A 24,954-nucleotide genomic window follows, 5' to 3' on the forward strand; every position below is an offset into this window, starting at 1 on the left:
CTCCCTGCCGTCGGTCGAGTTGATGCTGACTCACAGTGACCCTCTAGGGCAGTTTCCGAGACTGGAACTCTTCACAGGGCTAGAAAGTCTCGTCCTTCTCCTGAGGAGTGGCTGGTGGTTTCGCACCGCCGATACTGAGTCTCACAGCCCGGTGTGTAACCACTACACCACCAGGGCTCCACAGAGAGACAGGCAGGGGCTGTGTAAGAGGGGCCCCGGCCGGAACAGAACCCGCATCTCTGCACCTATCGAGATGTCAGGGCCTATCGAGCTGGTTCTGACCCAGAGCAACCCCGTGCACGACAGAATGAAACACTGCCTGGTCCTGCACCATCCTTGCAGTGGTTCCTCTGCCTGAGCCCGTGGTAGCAGCTGCTGTGCCCGTCTATCTCCTTAAGAGCCTTCTTCTTTCTCCCCTCCACTTCACTAAGCACGATGTCCTCCAGGAGGCCAACACTCTACCTGTGACCCATCATGGTCCCTCTGCACCCGAGACCTCAGTGCCATAGTCTCAGCCTTCTCACAGTAAACGCCGTGTCTCTGTGGCACCAGGCCCAGAAGCTCCCCGAGCCATCACCACCCATGTCCCATGCTTCCCCTGCCACTGGATCCACAAGATTCACACCCACCGGCCTGCAATCTTCCTGCACTTGGTGTCATTGCATGCATTTTGTGAGTCTGAAGAGGACTTTATGGACTGGTGTTGGACATCTGGGCTAATATCGGACTTATGGACTTGACCTGAACTGGAATGGCTTCTTAACGCACGATGACTCTTTATATAAAGCTCTCTCTTCCGCACATACGAGTGTCCACCTGGACTCACACAAACCCACAAAGGGGTCTTTCGACATCCAGGCATTTTAACACAAGAAGGTTTCAAACAGATGGTGGGGAATTCCGTGGCCGCCCCACTCCCTTCTCCACGAGGACTTTGAAGCCCCCTTCAGTAGAGTAATTGACAGTACCCTCGGAGGGTTCTCTGCATGCGTGTCTTTCTTCCGAAATCCTTCCCGACTTCAGGGTCAGGAGGGTGTCCTCTACGTCCTTCTAACCGCCTCCGGTTTTGCCGTCATCGTCGGCAGGGGTCGTCGAGTTGGTTCAGACCCGGCGACCCGGTGCACAACAGAGCAACCCATTGTCCATCCCGGCGGCAGCCTCGCCACCGTTCTTACGTCTGAGCCCATTGTCGATGCCGGCCGCTTCTTCTGCGCCGAGTCCTGTGCCCTCAGCGAAGGGAGGCCCGCCGGCTTCCCTCCATCGGAGTCGCCGAGGTCGCCTCCGCGAGGGGAGGCAGCGCCTCCTCCGTCTCGCTGAGCACCTTCCTGCTGGAGTGGTTCATCTTCAGACCCCGTCTCTGTGTGAGTCCAGGTAGACCAGAGAAACAAATTCATGGACACTCATAAGTGTGGAAGAGAGAGCTTTCTAGACAAGAGCAATTGCACATCAAGAAAACATCCCCGCCCACTCCAGATCAAGTCCGTAAGTCAGATATGAGCCCCTATGTCCGATACCAGTGTATAAATTATTCTGCAGACTCACACAACCATACAATAACGCTGAATGTGGGAAGATCACGGGCCAGTGGGTGGGAAGTCTTGTGGATGCAGTGGCAGTGGAAGCCTCTCAGCCTTGGCAAGGGGTCTCCACGTGGCTCCTCCAGCTCCAGGGCTCTGGCTCCATCGGGTGGCTCTGTGCGGCTTGTCAACAGGAAGATGAATCAGAGTGTGTGTCCCGCCTCCAGTGAGCTATTTACCTCCGTAGGGCCTCCAAAATGAGGTCATCAAGCTGCGACCTGATTGACAGACTAGACTCCACCCCTTCACTCTGAAGACTCAAGTTGAGTGGTTAGGTAAGGTCTGCTTCTCTCTGTGAGGTTTGTAGCATCTGACTGTGGTTCAAGGCTGCCCCTATGGTTTCCAGCGGCTCGTTCCTCTGCAGTGGACAGCTCAGTTAATGCAAAACACCAAGGAGGGCAGTAACAGAGCCCAAATCTATGCGCAGAGTCCCCATGTAGATTAAGCCTCTGTCCCACGCTTCCGGACCATCAACCAAGGACGTAGGTCACCCTGCCTTCAGGCAGGTGGACTATCTCCACCCTCTCCAGCCAGCGCAGGGTTAGGCACTAGCCTGGGTGTGTCCTGGACTGAGGTCACTGCACTGGACTGTGCAGGGGTTGGGGTCGCATAGTCCCGAGTCTTTCTCGTTGGAAAGACTTGTTCCAGTCTTGTAAGCCCCTCAATCCAATAACGTCCCACCCCCACTCATGGCCCCACGCTGCTTCTGTAGCCCCCCTGTACCTGGGACAGATGGATCGGCCACATTCTAAACTCGCTGCCTCGGAGCCCGCGCTGACTGCTAGCAACCATGCGGCACAGGGAGGTCGGCCCTGCGGGTTTCCCAGACGGCAGCTGTTGACAGGGCCGGGCGGAAGACCCTGTCTTTCTGTTGGCTGTGTGGAACTGCCGACCTTACAGATCACAGCCAGCTGGGATTCCCGCCTCATTCCGCCACCAACCGAGAGCTAGTGACAGCTCCTTTGTTAACGAGTGCCTAGTTAACCCGAACCACTGTGACCTCCGGCTAATCGGCCAATCGCCGCCTGGTCTGAGGGAAGTGCCTGGGTCTTTGTGCCGTTCAGTCCCTTTAAGACTCAGATACATGTTCTCCTTCGATCGTGTTTGAGGTCTGGGGGGTGCCCTGACACAGCACAGAAGACACCTTCCCTTGTTTCCTGCATGGTGAGCCGCAAGTGTGGGGCTCGCGGGGTAGGGGGGCACATGTCCCCTGTGTTCTGACAGTATTTAAATCGCCAAGATGGTTGCTCGTCCCCTCCTTTCGTGGGGAGGGACATTATGTCATTGTTGCCACCAAAGACAGGACTCACAGGGCTGCAGCTGAGAAGGCTTCAGGAGGAAGCACTGGGGAGACAGGCGGGGGATGGGGGATGTGTGTGTGCTCCACACTGGTGTTTGGAGGGTGGCCTGATGCAGGATGGTGGGGGTGGGGGTGGCAGCTGGGGAGTGATTTTGATGGTGTGAGGTCTCTGTTCTTTGCCAGTCTGGGATGGAGATATGATCTGATCCCCTTAGCCTGGAGGGCCAGGCCAAGTGGCTAGTGGCTACTAAGGTCCCCTAAGATCTTGTCCAAATATGGGCACCAATGTTGGCAGTGCCTAACACACCCGGACACACGGGGACCTCAACAATGGGAACTCTCCTCTACCTACCTACCGTCTGTCTGTCTCCTTACTATCTATCTATCTATCTATCTATCTATCTATCTATCTATCTATCTATCTATCTATCTACCTATCCATCCATCATCCATCCTTCAAGTATGTCTGCTATGTGCCAATCCTCTATCGATCTATCTGGTGTCGATTTCATTCTATTGTTCACCACAAAGTCATGAATTGGCATCTAACAACAACAATAAACCACCTGTCTACCTACCTGCCTACCTATCACCTGGTTCACGCTGCTGTACATAAAGGGTTGATCTGAATTGGAACCTAACAACAATAGCAGCAATCATTTATGGAACTGCGTTTCGATCTCTACCTTCCTACCCATCTATCTATCCATCTTCTTCGCTACCTGCCTGCCAGCCGGCTCTGGTGGTGTGGTTGGTTATGCACTGGACGGCCCATTGCAAGGTCAGCAGTTGGAAGCAGCCAGCGGCTCCTGGGGAGAAAGATGAAGTTTCTACGCCCATAGAGAGTTACAGTCTTGGAAAAACCACCAGGGAAGCTCCACCCTGTCCTAGATGTATGCTGTGAGTTGGAGTTCACTCGATGGCAGTGAGTTTTGATTAAAAAAACCCAAAACCATTTGTCAAATTTCCTGGTGCTTGCTGTTGTGGTGAGGACCCATCGAGCCGGCCCCGACCACGGTGACCCTGCACCCCATGGAAGGAAGCACCGCCCGGTCCTGTGCCATCTGTCCTTTCTGTGGCTCCTACGCCTGAACCCACACGGTTCCAGCCACCATGTCCACCCATCTCCTGGAGGTCCTGCCTCTCTGTCCCCGCGCCTCCTGTTCACCAAGCAGGAGGTCCCTCTCCAGGGATGGTCCCTTAGTGCCATTGTAACAAAGCACCACACGGGGTGGCTTTATGGCCAGAGGTTTGTCGGTGCATTTCGGGGGCCAGGCAGAGCACTCTCTCAGGGATGCCGGAGAAAGCCCTCTGTTGCCTCTCCCGTTTCTGGCTGCCCCACCCGCCCGCCCCAGCCCCTGGGTGTCCCCTGACTTCTCCAGTGTCTCCTCATGGTTCCCTGTACCCAACCCCCTTCCTGCAACTCTGTCTCTCCTCCTGGGTGAGGGGCCTCTCCATGGGCTGGGACACTGCCCCTTCATTAGAATGTGGCCAGCAGCATCTCAAGGAGGGCCTGGTGCACTCCCGAGGATGGGGGGCAAGACTTACTTCAGCAGCTCCTTTCCAGGGGACCCCGCTCCTCAGTTCACACAGCCTCTGTTATCAGCTGCAAGTTGGTCTCCATGGAGCAACTGGGGCGTGAATCGCAGGGCCAGGACTCACCGACTTCAAAACAGGAAGTCTGCTCTGCCAGCCATTCACAATAAAGAGTCAAAGGAGTTGGTCCCCCGACCCCCCCTTCCTTTCTCCCACCTCCCCTTCTCCATTGATCCCATTCTTTTCATCTCTGAATTGTTTATCCCCCTATCTTATCTAGACAGACATGCAGAGATATTACTAAGCACGAAACCTGGGCAAAGTCAAATAAAACAACAAAGTCAAAACCAACCAAACAGTATCAACAACAAAAAACCCAGAACAAAACAACAGAAAGACAGCCACTGACAAATGGAAAGGTCTCTAAGATACGAAAATGATAATCTACAACTTATCAAGGGTTCGTGAGTGAGGGTGAGTGGGGGACGGAGGGGAAAGAAATGGGGAGCTGATATCAGGGGCTCAAGTGGGAAGGTAGATCTATTGTGCCAACTTGGCCTATGAACACATGTGGGGTTAATTGAAGGGTGGAGAGATAAATGGCTCGGTGAGCCTTGTCTTTCTAGTCTCTTGCTCTTTGATGGTCGGACCAGTGTGCTGCTGCCTTAGCTTGTTCGTTGCCTCAATTTGTAAGCTACACTACCTGTGGGACCGAACCTGTGGACTGTGTTGTTTTAGTCTGAGGTTCCTTCAAGACCTGCTTCGCCATGCTGCTGGTGTATGCATAGCTTGAGCTGGGGACTGTCGGACCCTGTCATCCGGCTGACTGTTGGTGACCTGCTCTGCTGTTTGCTGCCTGTGACCGGACTGCCTGCATTGCTCTACAGAGGACTCAGCTGTCTGCTTCCTTGACTTGTGCCCGGCGGGCCTCGTAAGTTGAAGGACTGTCAGTGTATTCGCTGTCTCACAGAAGTGAGTTGCACTGAACCATTTGTACTGCTCTATAGACTAATTAGCTGTTTGTTTCATATGTTGTATCTCTCTCTGTCTCTCTCTGACTCTGTCTCTGTCTCTCTCTCGCTCCATATAGATAAAACCATAAGTGTCCTGGTCTTGTTTCTCTAGAGCACCCTGTTTAACACAGGCTGCTTTCCCGCATCCATAAACCAGCGAGGATTTGAAACATCACTGCTGAGCTCTAACTGAACTCAGTGGACCTGGGAGGGACCCAGCAGCAGCCGCCCCTCCTGCACTGACTGAGAGGACCCTCTGGCTTTGCTGCTGTGCCGGAAGCTGCTTCCAACCAAGTGGAAGGAACCTAACCCACTGCCGCTGAGTGGTTTCTGGCTTCCGGTGACCCTGTAGGTCAGAGCGGGGTGGCCCCTCCATGTTCCAGAGATGGCCAGTCTTTCCAGGAGCAGATAGCTGCACCCTCCTCCCGAGGAGTGTCGGGTGGATTTTGATCTGCCGACCTTGCAGGTAGCAGCAGCTCGACCGGTGCATGCACAGCCCATGGTGTCACCAGGGCGCCCTGGCTCTGCCTGTGGCAGCACTGACCATGTGGCTGTTGGTTCTAACTTCACAGAGAACTGCCTGGAGGCTCTCCTTGGCCGCAAACTTGGCCAAAACTGCCCACCAGGCCTTTCTTCTGTGATTCCATGGAGCAGGTTTGAACCTACAACTTTTAGGTTCGTAGGAGAGCAAACCTCTGTCTGAACCCCTGGGGAGACCCGATGGCCCTGTGGATTGTGACTGGGCTGCTAACGGGAAGGTGGAGACCACAGCTGCCCCAACGGAGGAGACGCATGGACAGCGGCCAGCTCTGGACCCGCTATGCCAGCGGTCTGGTTTGGGCTGGAAGGTCACCATCCCAGTGCGTGGAGGGCTGGTCGAGAGAGCGGGCATCTTGTTCTTTCTGAGAACCGGACCCCGGGGCGGAGCGGACGGAGTGCACTGACAGAGGAGCCCGGGCTGTGCTGGCGCTGAAAGCAGCAGCCAGAACTCGAGATATCAACAGAAAATAAGAAGAACGCGTTTGCTGGCTCCGGGCGCCGGGAGGAGCTGGGCAGTGAGCTGCCAACAGCGAGGAAGGAAGGCGATGCCAGCGCCTCCTGGAACCAACCAGACGGCCTCTTGGCTGACAGCAGGCCCGGGCAGGCCAAGGACAAGCCTGGAGCGAATCGGGCGGGCTTCAGACAGGCGCTGAGTCCACCCAGGGACGGCCTCCAAAGTGAACAGTAACCCGGCCTGCTCAAGCCCACAGACCAGGGAGGCAGTGGCCACGGAAAACGCCGCTCAGAGGGCAGGAACGACAGGCCCCAGGGAGCGAGCTCTGGGTGCTGGGACATGCAGGGGGCAGGGGCCTGGGCTGTGAGTGAGCCATTATGGGGTTACAGCATTCTGTGTCAACTTGATCAATAGAACCGAGGTGGAGTCTCGCCTGTCAATCAGGTCACAGCCTCTCTTCCTCCCTGTAGGCGGGTCTCTCTCTCTCTCTCTCTCTCTCTCTCTCTCTCTCTCTCTCTCTCTCTCTCTCTCTCTCTCTCTCTCTCCCAGCTTCACCTTCCTGTGGACAAGCCACGTGGAGCCACGCAGATGGCAGTCAGAGCCCCAGAGATGCTTCTACCACCACTGGACCCACAGGACTTCCCACCCACCGGCCTGTGATCCTCCTGCACTCAGCATTGTTGCATGTGCTGTGTGAGTCATGGACTAGTATCAGACATACGGGCTAGTATCGGACTGATGGACCTGATCGGGACGGGGCTGCTGGGAGTGTTTTCTCAATGTTCAACTCCTCTCTGATATAATGCTCTTGCCTACACACGAGTGTCCCTGGATTGGTTTTTCTAGTCAACATGGATGCGTGTAAACTGCTGGGTGGAAAGCTAATTTGCTCTGTCAACTTGCACCCAACCTCCCGCTGGAGGGGGCGGGGAGCCAGCCTGGAGCTGCTGTCGCCCCAGGCAACAAGGAACCCCTTCATGTCTGTTGACTGTGGCCATGCTGGTGTCTGCCCAGGGGCAGTATCAGTGAGTTGTGGCCCCATAGGAAGGGGAGCCAGGGCAGCTGTCCCTGCAGGAGAGATCCAGTACCCCCCCACACTGCATAGCTCCCTCGGGAAACCCTTCCCACACTAGTTCTTGGTGCTAGGTGCCTCAAGCCTGTTCTGACCCACAGTGGTCCCGTGAGTGAAACCACCCCCACAAATCGTGCCCGCAAGTAGGGATTGCCGTTGGCTGCCGCCACAGGCCGAACCATCAGCCCGCGGCTGGCTGCATCTGTCATGGACTGAAGCGCGTCTCTCAAGAGATGTACCCACCTGGCCGAACCATGGTTCCCAGTGCTACGCCACCACCCTCGCTCTGCGGTCTCATGCCGTAGCCCGTGTTGTGAACCCCAGCTTCATGATGTCAGTGAGGCAGGGTTAGAGGCAGAGGGAGGCTGAGAGAGAGAAGCAGAGGGACAGACTGAGACAGAGGCACAGAGCTTCCGTGCCCGAGTCTTCCCTGAGTAACATGTGCTCGGTGGTCAACTGGAGCCCCACAGCCAGCTTCCTGTGGAGGGACAGGTAAGCAGGCTGGACTAGTGAGTGTGTGTGTGCATGTGAGTGTGTGAGTGCGTGCATCTGTGTGGCGTGTGTGAACGTGCGTGTATGAGTATGTGTATTTGTGTGTGAGTGTGAGTGCATGCACGTGTGTGGTGTGTGTGTGAATGTGCATGTATGTGTATTTGTGTGTGCATGTGAGTGTGTGAGTGCGTGTATGTGTGTAATATGTGTATGTGTGTGAGTGTATGTGGTGTGTGTATGTGAGTGTGTGCGCATGTGTATGGGGTGTATGAGTGTGTGTGAGTGCATGCACGTGTGTGGCATGTGAGCGTGCATGTATGTGTATTTGTGTGTGTGGCATGTGAGCTTGAGCATGTGTGTGTGTGTGTGTGTGTGTGTGTGTGTGTGAAGGTGTCTGCTTTGCGTGCGCACTGGGCCTTACACACTCCTGTGGAAATGCGGTCTCTGACTCAGTCTGCTTTGTCAATTAAGGGGAACATCAATTACATCTTAACTGGGACAAAGTCAAGGCTAAGAGGACACCCCCTCAGGGCGAGGGCAGCCATGAACATGAGCACCGTGCTGTCCCACATCCCTGACAAAGAGCAGCGGATGTGTGAGACTGGCATTTCGGGAGATTTGGGGGCCGCAATGAACAGATGGGTCTCTGAGTGAGACAGCGCTCACCTGCAAGCCCCCAGCCAGCGGAGGGGCAGGGGAAGCAGGACCACACCCTCAGGGCCAGCAAAGAGGCAGGGCTGAAAGCAGGACCCACAGGGGGCAGTGGCAGGGTGATTGATGGAAAACCGATCTGCTATGCCAATCCCCCAGCTCACCACAAAAAGGCGTTTACAAGAGGAGTTTGGGGGTTGCACCCCATGCTCGCTGACAGTGCCCCCCCGGGACAGCCCAGGCACTCCTTGGGATGCAGGGGGACAGTGGCCCCTTTAACCATCACACACAAATACACATATCACACACGTACACGCACTCACACATACACACTCACACACACATGCACACACAAATACACATACATGCACGTTAACACACACACCACACACGGGGGTGGGGGGCTTGATGGTGGTGGCTACATGCTGCCCACCTTGCACCTGCAGCTGCTACCCACCCAGCACCCTGCTCACTGCCAGTGTGCCCAAGCCCACTGCACCTGGGTTGCCCTATCCCTCTGCCCTCCCCAGGCTCTGACTTCCACTCCGACTTCCCTGGCATCTTTGGGTTCTTGGGAAGTCACTCCTGCCTGCCCATGACCACTGTCACCCTGCCACCCTCCATGGCTGGGCCGATGTCAAGGGCAAATGGGAGAAAGTGTCCCCTGGTCACAGGGCCCAAGCTCCAGTGGGCCCATTCCTCCTAGGATGAAGTGCAAGGTGGTGGGTGCTGAGCAAGGTGAGAGGGTTCCCTGGGTCACCCCAGGCTGTGGGCACAGAGTGCGTGAAGCCCACCCTCCCACCAGATTCCTCATCTTCAGAGCCTTGCTTTTGCCTCTGATGCCAAAGGCTTCTCCCTACCTATAGGCTGCCCCACAAGCACCCACCACTCATCCTCTGGGCTGACTGTGGAGAGAGAGAGGCCCTGGTGTCGGCTCAGCAGAGGGGCCTCAGAGAGGGGTGGGGTGGGGGTGGCTTCCCCAGGTGGCTGCCCTCTTGTGCCCAAGCTGAGCACACTCCTTATTCCTGGACCCTCCCCCACTCACATGTCATCCTGACAGTCCCAGCTTGTCCCTTGATTACAGGTCACTGGGACACACACACACACACACACACACACACACACACACACACACCACTGGCTTTGCTCCTGTGGAGAATCTAGTCCAAGGAAGGCAGTCTCCGTGAGATGACAGGGTGTCTGAGACCCCTGCATGAGCCTCTGGAGACCCCATGTTGTTCATCTCCTCTGTCTGCCATCCCCTGTGGGCTGTGGTGACACAGGGGCCCCTGGTGGGCATTTGGGGAGGTGGCTGCATAGCTGTGTCTTCCCTTGTGCCCACTCTGCTCCCTCTTTGATCATTCAGTCCTCCATCAGTTCAATCACTTATCCCTTCAGCTCGCCATCCCTTCTTCCAACTTCCACCCATCCGTCCACATAGCCACCCACCCAACATCTATCTGTACATCCATCTATTCCGTTTACCTATTCATTCCTTCATCAGTTCATTCATTCATCGATTAATCTAGCCATCCCTTCTCATTTTCATCCATCTATTCATCCACCCACCCATCCCATTTACCCACTTACCCATTCTTCCATTTATCCATCTATCCATACTATTCCATTTACCCATTAATGCATTCTTCCCTCCATACATCCACCCATCCACCTTCCCATTCATCCACCTACCCTCCTGTTCATTCTTCCTGCCACCCACCACCTACCCACCAACCCATCCATCCACATCCATCCAACATCTATTCACCCATCCTTCAATTTACCTGTTCTTTCATTTATCCATCCATTCATCCACCCTCCTGCTCTTCCTTCTTTCCTTCCATCCATCCATCCATCCATCCATCCATCCATCCATCCACACCCATCCATCCACCATCTGTCTGTCTACCCATCCATCAATCCATCCACATCCATCTCCATCCATCCATCCATCCATCCATCCATCCATCCATCCACCCATCCACATCCATCCATCTGCATCCATCCATCCATCTACATCCATCCATCCATCCATCCATCCATCTTCCCGCTCTTCCTTCGTTCCTTCGATCCATCCATCCACGCCCATCCATCCATTATCCATCCATCCATCACCCATCCACATCCATCCATCCATCCATCCATCCATCCATCCAGCCATCCAGCCATCCAGCCAGCCAGCCAGCCATCTGTCCGTCCATCAATCCACATCCATCCATCCATCTACATCCATCCACATCCATCCATCCATCCATCCATCCATCCATCCATCCATCCATCCATCCACACCCATCTATCCACCATCTGTCCGTCCACCCATCCATCAATCCATCCACATCCATCTCCATCCATCCATCCATCCATCCATCCATCCATCCATCCATCCATCCACGCCCATCCATCCATTATCCATCCATCCATCACCCATCCACATCCATCCATCCATCCATCCATCCATCCATCCATCCAGCCAGCCAGCCAGCCATCCAGCCATCTGTCCGTCCATCAATCCACATCCATCCATCCATCTACATCCATCCACATCATCCATCCATCCATCCATCCATCCATCCATCCACATCCATCCACTCATCCACCATCCATCCATCTAGTCATCCATCCATCCACCTACATCTATCCATCCATCCATCCATCCATCCATCCATCCATCCATCCCTTCACTCAATAGCCCCCCAACCCCAGGTCACCTTCCTGGTGCCATTCTCCTGAGTCACACCCACACACGTGCTGGACCTGCCAGAGTCAAACCTCCTTGTCCGAGGGCGACCACGGCTGGAGAGAAGCCTGGGCTGACTCACCCTCCCTGGAGCAGCAGTGCCTGTGACTAATTCCTGATTCACAGCCAAGAAGCTGGTGAGGCGCCCAGTACAGAGCAGGTCTGTCTGCGGTGCCTCACTGGTCGACGAGCCTTCCGGTGGGGGCACCATCAGGACTGCTCTGTGGACCTGGGACTGGCCCAGGCTCAGTGGGGATCTGTCCCATGGCTGTGGTGGGGCTGCCCGAGCCTGTACCCCACTGCCCTTAGGTGCCCCGGACACTCCCTGATAGCCACAGTCAGCCCCCCTACCCCTTAACAAGATGATGCTGCCCACACCCCCACAGGGGGGCATATCCACAGAGACGGCGAGTTGGGCATGTGGATCTTGCCTCTACACCCCCAGCCTGGTACTCGTGTGACTGCTGCTGCCCGCCTCCAGGGCAGGGTGCTCACCACCCCCTGCCACCGTGCAACCTGAGCCCACCCCTCATTCCAAAAGCTGCTCTCCCTGCAGCCACGGCTCTGCCCTTCAGCCTGTCTGCTCCGGGCACAGTTCATTATTGTTCCTGGGATTCCCTTGGGTCCCCAGCCCCCCTGGGACAGGGCCCAGCGGAGGCTGCACTGCCTCGAGGGACCCATATCAGTCTATTTGTGGCAGGAGAGGTTAGCTGACTCTTGGGAAATGTCAGAGACTGAGTCGGAGCCCCAGAGACTCTGCCATGTCATAAGCCTGTCTTCTCCACCCCCCAACCCAGAAGAGCGAGCCGCGGGACCCTTTCCAAGGTGGCCACCATGTGCGGCACAGCCTGTTCCTTCCCTGGCCCGGAGGCCCCCAGGAGTCTGGCCAGCAGCAGATGACCCTGGTCCCTGCGGCAGGCAGTGTCCTGTGGGGTGACCAGTGGGCTGGAACAGGTACACTCCTGGGGCAGGTGGGGAGAAGGAACCCAGAGAGGGGCAGGTGCTCAGTCCACATCAGAATGCAAGTCTGTGGAAGAACTGGACCAGAACCAGGGCCCCTGAGTGAGCTCTTGGAGGAAGGCTCAATGGAGGTCTGACAGAGCTGGAAGGTAAGTCCTCTGAGTGGAAGGGAGGTGGAAGGGACGACTCAGCAGCCAAACATGCTGATGTACGTGAGGCCGAGGCAGGACCGGGCAGCGTTCCATTCTGCTACATGCAAGGTTGCTGTGTTAGTCCGTGTGGACCAGAGAAACACATTTGTAGACACTCATGTGTATAAGAAAGAACTTTATATACAAGAGCAATTGAATATTGAGGAAACATCCCAGCCCAGTCCAGATCAAGTCCATAAGTCCAATGTTAGCCCATATATCTGATACCAGTCTATAAAGTCCTCTTCAGACTCACGAAACACATGCAATGACACCGAATGCAGGAGGATCACAGGCCAGTGGGTGGAAAGTCTTGTGGATCCAGTAGTAGTAGGGCATCTCAGTGCTGGCAGGGGTCTCCACGTGGCTCCTTCAGCTCCAGGGTTCTAGCATAGCTCCATGTGTCTTCTCAGCAGGAGCGTCTCACAGGGAGAGCGTATGTTCCACCTACAGTGAGCTATTTATCTCCTTCGTGCCTCCAAATGAGGTCATCAAGCTGCGACCTGACTGACAGGCTAGACTCCTTCACTCTGGAGTCTCAAATGGTCAACAGATGATGTCACGACCACAGTCACCCTGAGTGGGAACCAATGTGACAGCAAGGGACAACTAAGTCTTTGAAATGGAAAGCTTGTCCATCCACTTCTCCATCCATCAGTCCATCCTGTTGTCTGTCTTCCTGCCATCCCACCACTCATCTCTGCACCCTCGACTCGCCCACAATCCTGCCACCTTTCCTTGAATATATCCTACAATGGACACACCCGCCCATCGATCTACCTCCCCTTTAGCCTCAGTCAACGAATCACCTCTCAACCCACTCACTTGAGCCCAACACCCCATGTTCCTGTTCTTGAACCAATTATCTACCCATCCCCATTGCCCTCTGCTTTTCTTTCCTCTTGTCCATTTCTACACCTACCCACAAGATCTTAGCCCTCCCTTCCTCTACCACTCACCCATCCACCCATTTATCCACCCACCCACCCACCCACCCAGCTGTCCATCTACCTATCCACCTATATGCCACCCACCTGCCCATCCATCCAGCCATCTACCCATCTATCCATCCATCCATCCATCCATCCATCCATCCATCCATCCATCCACCTGTCCGTCTACCCATCCATCCAAACGCCATGTGTTAGTGGATGGTCTTAGCTTCACCATAGATTCAGACCAGCTTTGAGAGTTGCCACATCCCAAAGTGCCATTAAATAATTTTTTGGGGTGGTAAAAACACATGTCGGTAAACTTTGACCAAGTCACCCATGTCTACACGCATCATTCAAGGACAGGGATCGTATTCTTCCCGTCATGCAGCCATCACCGCTGTCCTCCTCAGGGGTACTCCACCACCAGGAACGTCACTCCGCTGTCTCCTGAGCCGGCACGCCCGCTGGCTCCCTCTCGTGCACCCCTAGTTACATCTAAGGCATTTCGGTTTCCATGTATTTGCCAGTTCCACAGAGGATCAGGTCCTAGCTGCCCTGGTGTGACTGACTTCTCTCACGCAGTGAAATGTTTTCCGGGTACATCGTACGCGTCACATCAGTGCAAACTCCAATGAGATCACCTGGGTGGGCTTTGCAGCGGTGTGTGAAAGGACCAGGTGGGGGTCCGACCCCTCTGCACCACAACGTCCCCGTTACAAAGCCAGGCCTCCACCCCTGGGAGAACCCAAGACCCGTCATATTAGGAAGTTACTTTTCAGATGTGCAAAAATTACTAAAGCACCTGGAGAGCTTTGTTAAGCAAAATAAAAAGATATCATTAAATGTCTGAAAGTGTTTCATTAATTAAGTTTGAAAAGGAGACCTGATTCTTCTCAGAGAGCCCTTAAATTATTTTTCACATCTGTTATGCATGTAATGGTAAGATTTATCTATTGAACTGCTCCAGGTTAATGATTTTGTAAAATTCATATCTCAAATTTTAATTTTGCACAACTAAAGTACTTCCTGATGTGCAACACTGTTCTGATAATCTATTGAAGCATCACTCACTGACCGTCTAGCCCTGTGGACTGTGGATGCCCACTGACGGGGAGTCTGTGGGGACCACCGTCTGGAGTTCATTCCCTCCCGGTGTTGGGCGGCGTCTAAGGTGGGCAGGGTTTCATTCTGTGGCGCACAGGGTCGTTTTGACTGGAACCGGCATGGTGACACCTAAAAACCACTGCAGCAATGACAACATGATGACAACGGGATGGCTCCCTAGCGTAGCTCCCTGCGTGGGGCTGGACACTGAAGCCAGGTTCGGGGAGCCCTCGATGCCACACAGCATCTCCAGCGCTTTAGAAGCTCCCGGGGGTGGGGGTACTCCTTTTGCTCCGTCAGCGCTCCCCTCCACCAGTTTCCAGCTTTGTTTCTATCACCAAGACCATATTTCTCAACTATGATTTCTTCCTCTTCATTTCCAACATTTGCATTCCAATCTCCAGTAATCATCGGTGCATCGTGACTGCCTGCTTCGCCAATTTCAGGCTGAAGGCGTTGCTAGAATCCTTCAGTCTGTCACCACTGGCTTTTTTGGTTGGCACATCCATTTAAACAATGACCTTGGATCAGGATAGATACAATCCTATCGCAGACACCAGTGGACGTCAAGCTAGATCTTGAGATGTGCTTTCTGGTGACGGATGCAGCGCTGTTGCTCTTGATGGTCTCGTTCCCGGTGGAGTGAACCGTCTGATGCACAATGGCCAACATCAGTCCATCTCAGCTCCCACCTAGAATATGCATCTGTACGCATTCCATTTCATTTTTGACAATTTCCAGCTCTCTTGGATTCATGTTATACACCCCAAGTTCTGACTAGTACACTGTCGTAGCTCCTTCTCATTCTGATTTGCGCCCCATCAGCAAATGAAGGCGCCTAGGGCTTGACCCCCATGGTCTTTCACATTTATTTAAAATATCATTTTATTGGGGTTCATACAACTCTTATCATAATCCATCCATCCATTCATGGTGTCAAGCACATTTGTACATTTGTTGCCATCATCATTCTCAAAACATTTTCTTTCTACTTGAGCCCTTGGTATCAGGTCCTCATTGTCTCCCTGCATCCCCCCCCCCCCCGCCCCCCGCTTTCACCTTGATGACATTCTGGTCGTGCACTTTGCGAGGCAGCTCCTCCCTAGTCACAGGTCGAGTGTCTTCTGCCCCCGGAGCTCCTCTTCCGGCACTCTCTCGGGCATGCCCGGATACTGTGCACGAGGTCTCCTTTGAATCGGCCTCTGCAGTGGACAGCCGATGTCTTCCTGGTCGTCTGTTCCGAGTCTGGAAGTTCCGCTGGGACCTGTTCACGTTGGGTGGCCCCGCCGGCATGTGAAATGCCAGGGACATCTCTTCCAGCCTCACGGCGCCACCCACCCACCTGGCGGTGACTGGAATGAAAGAGCTGTTGGTTGTGTGTGGGTTGGGTAAGCAGGGTCAATGAGGACTGCCCCTCTAGGGAGCATCGGATCTCCAAACTGACTTGAGGTGCAGATCTCCCATGTGGAATACAAGCAGAGGGTGGCGTGTCAGCAAGGAAGACTCTCCACCCAGTGGGTGGACAGAGGCCCAACAATGAGCTCAGAGGCAGCAACGATGTGAGGAGGCACGGGCGGGCGGCCTTTCCTTCTGTTGTCCCCGGACGGCTGTGCATCAGAGTGGACTTGACTATTGACCTTGACCCCGGTGACCTCACTGCCGGCCTTTTCAATGGGATGCCAGATGCCCCGTCGCGCCAGGGTCTCTCCTGAAGGCCCACTGCGTTCCACGCCCATCTCCATCGGCCGCGCCCCGACCCCTCGTGCCCCGCCCACTTACAGCTTTAGAGCAACCCTGTTCTCTGCTAGGACAGCCCCTCCCACGTTGCTCCTCAAGGATACCTGCGCTGTTCTTGGCTCTTTGCACCTCATGGAAGCCTTAGAGCCAGACTGTCACGTTCTACACGCAGGCGCGCGCGCACACACGCACACACACTGGTGGAGCTGCCATTCGTGTTGCACAGTCGACAGGCATCAGGATCTTCCTGATATTGTTGATCTTCCACCCCTTATGTAGAGAATGTTCACATCTATGAAGCATGTAGCTATCTCTCCAGCTAGTCGGGTTTCTTGAATGACATGAAATAAAGTTTTGCCTTCTGCTCCGGCCCCGCCCCCACTTTATAAATGGCTCACTTATTTTGCTAGCTCTAGCTGAAGACGTTTCTTTAAAAACAATCATTTGATTAAAACATTTTCACTATCTTATGGGCGAACAGTTCACGTCCGGGAAAGTCCAGTGGCTTAGCTAGAAACGGAACGAGTTGTGCAATCCTCGGCGTGACCCGTTTGAGAATATTTTCACTTTCTTGCACTCTGAGCTCCATTGTGCCCTTGCCCCAACCTCCACCTCCCCTGCCACAGGCCTCGGACACCCAGCTCTCATTCCTGCCTCTCGACCTTGACCTCGCCTGGCCAGCATATGCAGAAAGCCGAACAGCACCCCCTCTCCACAGCACCGGCACGGACAGAAACCGAAATACCTCCATGCAGAAGAAAGCAGGAAACAAGAAGACCCAGGGTGAGTTCAGGAGGGGCCCGGGGAGAAAGACATGCTGTTGCATCCTAACCACACCGTACCTGAGCCCTGGTGGCGTGGTGGTTACCAGAAGGGCTGCGAACTGTACGGTCAGCAGTTCAAAACCAGGAGCCTTCCTGAGGGAGAGAGATGGGGTTTCTGCTCCCGCATATCAGCTGCCGTCCCGGACCCCCCGGGGCAGTGCCGCCCTGTCCTGTCGGGTCTCTGTGTGCCCGCACCGACTGAAGGGTAGTGACTTTGGCTTGGTTTGGAAGTTTGGTCTCTCTGTCCGCATTCCACCCCTCGTCTGTCTGTGTGTCACACGGTGGTGGCCCTCGTGTCTCCGTGAGGCTGGAACGCTACGTGTCTGGTGGTCCAAACGCCAGCAGGGCCGCGCAGCGGGGACAGGTGTTGACGGAGCTTCCAGCGCAGAACAGACGGTGAAGAAGTTCTCAGCTCCCCCTGCAGAGGAAGAAGCCCCTGAAAACCTGCCTGTGGCTGAGTGCCCACACGCACCCGGCTCCAGATCCTGAAGGCCGAAGGAAGGGGAGCGGACACTGAGGACCGGCCCTTGGGACGGAAGGCAGAGTGGGACTGAGGAGGAGCTGCTGTCTCCAGTGGAGTTGCCCACGGTGATGCCAATGGAGTCAGGCCCGTGGGCGTGGGGGCTTTGGGATCTGCATTTGCCAACAGGGCACGGCTCCAGGCGAGAGGAAACCATGTGCAGAAACCTCACGATCAGAACTTGGAATGTACGGAGGATGAACCTGGGATCATTGGGAATGGGCCCAAGGGGAATGTGTACGTAAGGATCGATCTCCCAGGCGTCGGTGAGGCTGGTGTGGGGGTGTGCGGCGATCCCTCTGTCATGCACAGCGTGCCCGGGGCTGGAGATCCTGGCCACAACAGGGACAGGGCGAAGGGCAGCACCTTATCACGGGCTCTCCCTTCGACCACTTTGAGTTTGTTTTGGCTTTTTGTCTATTCTGCTTCCTTTCCGATGGAGGGTTTTCTGATCTTTATTATGCTCCTGTTGGTGGCTCCTGTGCTTTCTGTATGTGAAAGCCAGGACAGGTAAATCTAGAGAGACAGTTATGGGATCCGTGGCTCTGTATGGGGCGTGTCAGGGGAGGTTGGGGATTAACAGGGATCAGTCACTACCAGAAAGAATAAAAGTTTCTAAACTTGATGGTGGTGATGATTACATACTCTCTCATAGGATTGAAATGCCAGATTGTCTAATAGGCGAGTTATATGCCAATAGAAAGGCTTTTCAGATGTGGTGAAGACAGAGGATGGTGCCCGACTATTAAAAGATAGAGTGTCTGGGGTCTTAAAGGCTTGAAGGTAAACAAGCGGCCATCTAACAGTGAAGCAATAAGTAAATCCACATGGAAGAAACACATCAGCCGGTGTGAGCGTGAGGTGTTGAGACTGGGCAACAGGCATCAGAAGATTCACAGCAAACAGTACACAAGCATACAAAAATGCATTGGCGGGAATGGAGGGGGGTTGGAGCAGAGACCCAAAGCCCGTCTATAAACCATGGAACATCCCCCCACAGAGGGGTCACAGGGCGGGGGGATGAGTCAATCAGGGTGCAGTAGAGCACTAATAGGTCACACAGTATACCTCTGATCCCTGGAAGCCCCCCCTCACCCCCCAATCTAGACTGGACGGGAGCGTGTACACAGGTACAGGCAAGAGATAAAACTCACAGCACATGGAACCCAGCAACAGGAATGAGAATAGAGATACGAAAAGGTTAGGGGGAACGGGGAGCAGGTGGAGAGGGAGGGGGGCACCGATCCCAATGAGTGGCACGTAACCGCACAACCCCATCCAGGGGGGAAACAACAGAAACCAGAGGGGAGGGAGACAGCGGTCGGTGTGAGATTTGGAAATAATTTACAATCTACAATCTGTCAGGGGGCCACGAGGGTGGGAGGGGGAGAAAGAGGAGCTGATCCCAAGGGCTCAGTGGAGAGTAAACGCCAAGGAAAGAATGATGGGATATATGTACGAATATGTCAGATACAATTGATGTATTGATTGTAACAAGAGTTGTAAGAGCCCCCAATAAAACGATTAGAAGAAGAAGGAAAGAGAGAAAGAGAGGCTTTTAAGAGCAGCCCTTCCCAGGCGAGAGTAAGAATCCGTTTCACAGAAAGCCCAGGGTTCTCACACCTACCGGCGTCGCTGCGGCGCCGGCTTCACGGCTTCCTTTGCTGTGCTTACAGCGGTCATTGCGCTGGACGGACTTGTACGTCGCTGTAAAACGTCTTTAAAGTCTTACCCTTTGGTGGGAACACCCTTCCTCTTTCCCTTCATAAAAGGGTGTCACACTCATGCCTGCACCCTGGTGTGCCCGCATTCCGCTGTGCCCACTTGCTTGCACAGGCCAGGCCGCGTTTACCCACGGCCCTTCCCCGTGGCCTCAGCCCACGGTGTGCTCCCAGCACTGTCCGTGTCCTGGCCCTGTCCCCGTTTCCTCGGCTTCTCAGGGAAGCTTCTGCATCCCCAGCACCACTCGAGGTTTGCACCCGTACAATGAACCACAGATGCACTGTGGGCCGGGGAGGAGAGCTGCTCATGTGGCCACTGTTCCCGAAAGACAGCTCTGCATGCGGTGGAGCCTCTGGCCAAGCCCGTGGCCCCTGTCGGCTGCGGTGACTCGATTGGCTTAGACAACAGACCCGTCCGAAGGTTCTGGTGGCTTGGGGGGCGGGGAGGTGGGATTCAGAGGCTCCGTCGTGCCAGCGACTTCTGGGGCTAGGACGGCTTCATGCGTGTCCACTCTGAAAGTCGCTCCAAGGCCATCCTTGACTCTGCCCCTGAGGCCAGTGTCTCCTAAACCACAGGGGTCCCCAGACGGGGACTGAGGGCAGACGAGGAAGGAGCGGAGCCTGGGGCTCTATCAATCAAGGCCTGCCGTGGGCACCTGCCGGGACCTGGGGCTTGGCGCTGGCCACGCTGGCCATGCCACATGTCCTCAGGGTGACACTTGGGCCTCTGCCTGGTGCCAGATGGCATGCTCCCTGGGAGTCTGCCCTGTGGATCAGTGGAAGCCTCTTTTTCGGAAAAGTGGGTGAGGGGTGATGGAGGACGATGTAAAATATGGAAAAAATAATCTACAACTTATCAAGGGTTTGTGAAGGAGGGTGGGCGAGGGGGGAGGGGGAAGAAATGGGGGAGCTGACATCAGGGGCTCAAGTGGGAAGATAATGCTTTGAAAATGATGATGGCGGCATATGTGCAAATGTGCTTGACACACTGGATGGATGTATGGATTGTGATGAGATGTAAGAGCCTCCAATAAAAATATTTTTAAAAAATTTAATCATTTTATTGGGGGCTTATGCAGATTTTATCACAATCTATCCATCCATCCATCCATCCATCCATCCATCCATCCATCCATCCATCCATCCATCCATGGTGTCAAACACATTTGCACATTTGCTGCCATCATCAGTTTCAAAGCCTTTTCTTTCTACTTGAGTCCTTGGTATCAGCTCATTTTTCCCTCCCTCCCTCCCCCACCTTCCCTCCCTCCCTCATGAGCCCTTGATAATTTAGAAATTTTCTTTTCCATGTCTTACACCGACAGCTGTCTCCCTTCACCCACTTCTCGGTTGTCTGTCCCCCTGGGAGGGAGTTATATGTCGATCACTGTGATTGGTTCCCCCTTTCTCTCCCACCTTCCCCTTCTCCTCCTGGTATCGCTCCTCTCATGATTGGTCCTGAGGGGTTCACCTGTCCTGGATTCCCTGTGTTTCCAGCTCCTGTCTGTACCAGTTCTACCTCGCAAACCGGCTAGACCAGAGCATGCGCACTGGTGAGGAAGCCTCTGTGTTCGTGACGGCATTGGTCTTTAGGAAAGGGTTGTGCTGGGAAAGCAGCACAGCATGCGCCCGCAGCCCCTACCTCGGCTGACAACTGCTGCAGTGTGACCTTATACGTCCGCCCCGCTCGCTGTTGACTGGGCAGGGGGGTGGGGTGGGGTGAGGGGCATAGTAAAGAGTTGCCAGCCTCTGAGACGCTTTGTCCCTGGCCTCTCCAACTCGCACCTCGTAAAAGATTGGGGCGTTTCTCGCTAGAGAGCCATCACAGTGAAGCCAGCGCAAGGCGGATGCACAGACTTCCTCAAGTCCCACCTCACTGCCGGCCCTGCGAGGTGCGTCCCCAGTGTCCCCACGTCTCTCTGAACACTGGTGGTTGGAGCCAAGGAGCACACTGTCCCGTCGCAGAAGCGAGGCCACCAGGGTGCTCCTTTGAAGCAAAGAGGGCAACCTTCTCACTGCCCTGTTTTTTCAGTCATTTTCTTGGGGGCTCGTACAGCTCTTATCACAATCCATCCATCCATCCATCCATCCATCCATCCATCCATGCATCCATGCATCCATGCATGGTGTCAAGCTCATTTGTACCTTTGCTGCCATCATCATTCTCAAAACATTTTATTTCTACTTGAGCCCTTGGTATCAGCTCCTCATTTCCCCCCTCCCTCCCCGCTCCCCTCATGAACCTTGACACACTTTAAAAAAACAAACAAGAACCCCCAAACGTCTTCTTGTGATCCAGGCCTAAGCTTACAGACACCTTGGCTGTCTTCCAACTGCTCCTCCGGAACATGTGGGGTGCCACTGAGCGCAACCCCCTCAATGTCACCCCCCTCACCGCGACCTTCCGCGTTTCTCTCGTCTTTGTTCATCCTTCTTCCTGCTCCCTTCCGGCCTCCAGGCGTCCCCCTGGACAGATGCTGCCCTTGGGATCCCGAATGGTGGGTGGCCTTGCGGTGTGCCGCCCTCCGGGTGCTGCCATTGGCCCTAGAGTCCTATTGTTTGCCTCCAGTCTCTCTGTAGCCCCGGTGGTATCAGGCTGCTAGCTGCAAGGTCAGCAGTTCGAAGCCACCAGCTGCTCCTTGGGAAAAAGACGAGGCTCCTGCAAAGGGTCACAGTCTTGGAAACCGGCAGGGACAGTGCTACCCTGTCCTCTCAGGTCTCTGTGCGTCGGCATCAATTGGAAGGCAGGGAGCGTCTGCTGTTGACTGGAGGTTGAGCTGTTGCATGAGTTCAGTCGCAGGTCGGAAGGGTGACTGAGGGCCACGCTCTTGGGGCTCCCCCAGTCTCTGTTTGGCCAGCGAACCTGGTCTCCGTCTGGTTTTGAGTTCTGCACTCTGATTTTCTCACACTGGGTTCAGGACCTCCTACCGTGGGCCCTGTCTGTGAGTCCCCTGACTCATCCAGAAAGAGCAGTCCTTAGAAATGGACTTCACGTTTGCTGATGTGAGGGTCAGCGAGGAGGAAGGAGGCCTCCACGGGTGCCCCCGAGCATGGACTCACACGTTCCGGGGATGGAGCGGGTGGACAGGACCTCACCCGCCCCCTTCTCTCCAGTTTGCCGTGGGGAAATCAAGGCACCAGCGTCTGAGACAACGTGACAGACAGTAAGAACCACATTTGAACCAGGGTTTGAGGATGTTCTATACATTGTATCATTTGTCTCCTTTGTTGTTGTTAGATGCTGTTGGGTCAGTCGGACTCATTGACCCCTGTGATAGTTAGCTATTTTTGTGTGCCAATGTGACACCCACAAGAAGATATGGGTGGAGTCTAGCCTGTCAACCAGGTGGCCGCCGGATGGTGCCTCCTTGTGGGTATGGTCTCCTCATAAAGAGGGTCCAGGGACCCCACACCTCCCTCTCTGCCTTCATCTTCCTGTTGACAAGTCATGCTGAGACCTGCGGGAGACCTGCGATGCGTCTGCCACCATTGGATCCATAAGAGTTTTCACCCACCGGCCTGCGACCTTCCTGCTTCCTGCATCATTGCTCGTTGCTGCGTGAGTCTGAGGAGGGATCCGTGGACTGACATCAGACTCACAGACTTGGATCTGGACTGGGCCGGGTGTTTTCCTGATATGCAACTACTTCTTGATAGCGAGTGTCTCTGGATTTGTTTCTCTAGCCCACCGGGACCAACACAGCCCACATGTGCAGCAGCAGGAAGCATTGCTGGCCCTGCGCCAGTCACCCTCACCACGGCTTCCATGTTTGAGACCACCCTTTCAGGCACGTGTCTGCCCATCCCCTTGAGGGTCTTCCTCGTTTGCTGGCCCTCCACCGGACCGAGCAGGGGAGTCTTCTCCAAGAACTGGCCCCTTCTGAGAACAGGTCCTTGTGAGGTGCACTCTGGCCGAGCTTCCGTCCAGACAGGTTTGCTCCTGTCCCCGGTAGTCCACCTGTTCTCCCAGACCCCAACCTTCCTCACCAACACCACAATTCAAAGTCGCGCTTCTCCGGTCTCTCCGTTCAGTGTCCAACTTTCACGTGCAGAGGAGGCGACGGAGAAGACTACAGCTCGGGTCAGGTGCCCCTCAACCCTCAGAGTGACAAAAGCCCCCCTTTTGAGCCGAGTTCTATTCGTCCTGGGGTTTGGGGATCACCTGCTCAGCAGACAGGCGGAATGAGTATGCCAAGGAGATTCTCAATGCTGATGTACACCTCTGTGGACTTTGACCCGCACGGTAGCTCCTGGTTCTGTCTGACACGTGGCCTCTTGCCGCGGGGTCTGGCAGAATGTTCTGGAAATCCCTTTCTTGGTCGCGTTATCTGTTGTTTGTTAAGGTGCCATTTTGTGTCATGATGAAACTTGTGTGTCTCTAGCTCCTGTTCATTGGTTAGGGTTCTTCTAGATATTTTTTCTCCCCCGGAGGGTCAGGCCAGTCACCTGGGCGACGCCCACTCTCTGGCCCGGGCCTGTTTCTCGTGGTGGCTGGTGGCTCATTCCTAGGTCCGTGCCGTTGCTATAGACTCCACATTAACGGTGAACCTTCAGTGAGGCTGTGCCCTTGCTTCACGCAGCCTGTGTTTCAGAGGCACACAGCGACGGCTTCTTCTTTTTTTTTTTGAACAGTAATTTAAAGTTTATTCCAGCTATAATGCAGGTTATTCTGACTTTAAGGTAGCATCACATGGCACACTTCTGAGTCCATTCCCGAGATATTCTGTTGAACTTATCTCTGTCTGTTTTATAGATCCGTGCAATCTCTGGCACTAGGGGGTCATCTGGGTTCGGATCACATAGCAGTGAACAAATGGATAAAAGAACTTTAGAAATAGTTAAAGCAGGAGAGCACTGTGATCTTAGAATATCGAGACAAATGCTGCCATTACTGTTAATATTTGGATGATAAATTCTTGTTTTAAATGCAACTTAGGTGGTTTGAAGGGGTAGTTTGTAGGAAAATGAATGGTCAAAAAGAATACACTGCCTTGATATGGGCTGTCATTAGGTCCCATAATTGTGGCTTGCCAATGAAACATATCATCCCTAACTGGACCTGCAGAACATTGTGCTGGAGGATCACGGGCCAAATCACTAAGTTCCTTATTAATCCGTTTCAGCGCCATAATCTGTGCTTTTCGTCTGGCTCCGCACTATCTCGGTGTGCGCTCGGAGGTCCAGCCAGAACTCTTTGATTATCCGGGCGGCAGGCAGGGAAGGTTTGTCTCATCTCACACCCACTCTGCCAGACACAGGCGCCTTTTGCAAAAACGAAGCAGATCAGCACTCGCACGGGCCCGGGAGAGACCCTGATGAAGCCAAGTCTCTGAAAACAGCCGCGATCTGGGGTGGGTGGGGTGGCAAGGCCACCAACAGTCTCTATGCGTGCTTCGGCCCCAAGAGGCGGCGAGGGTGACGGAGAAAGGTGGGTTGGCTACAGGTCTGACTTCCAGGCTTCTCGAGAGGAAGAGACCCAGGTGGGAGAGGAAGAGGCGTAGGAGAAAGGGGTGGGTGCGGGGCAGGGTCCGGAGCCCAGCAAAGGAGGAGCCGGGGCCTAGGACAGAGAAAGGCAAGGGGGGAGGGGGAA

General features: G+C 54.5%; 1 pseudogene; it reads right to left on the reverse strand.

Annotated features, from left to right (window-relative positions):
- Positions 1–23,996: 23,996 nt before the first annotated feature.
- LOC142443761 (ubiquitin-conjugating enzyme E2 D3 pseudogene) lies at positions 23,997–24,553 on the reverse strand (annotated as a pseudogene).
- Positions 24,554–24,954: the final 401 nt, after the last annotated feature.

The sequence above is a fragment of the Tenrec ecaudatus genome, chromosome 3, assembly GCF_050624435.1.
Source record: "Tenrec ecaudatus isolate mTenEca1 chromosome 3, mTenEca1.hap1, whole genome shotgun sequence".
Taxonomy (NCBI): Eukaryota; Metazoa; Chordata; class Mammalia; order Afrosoricida; family Tenrecidae; genus Tenrec; species Tenrec ecaudatus.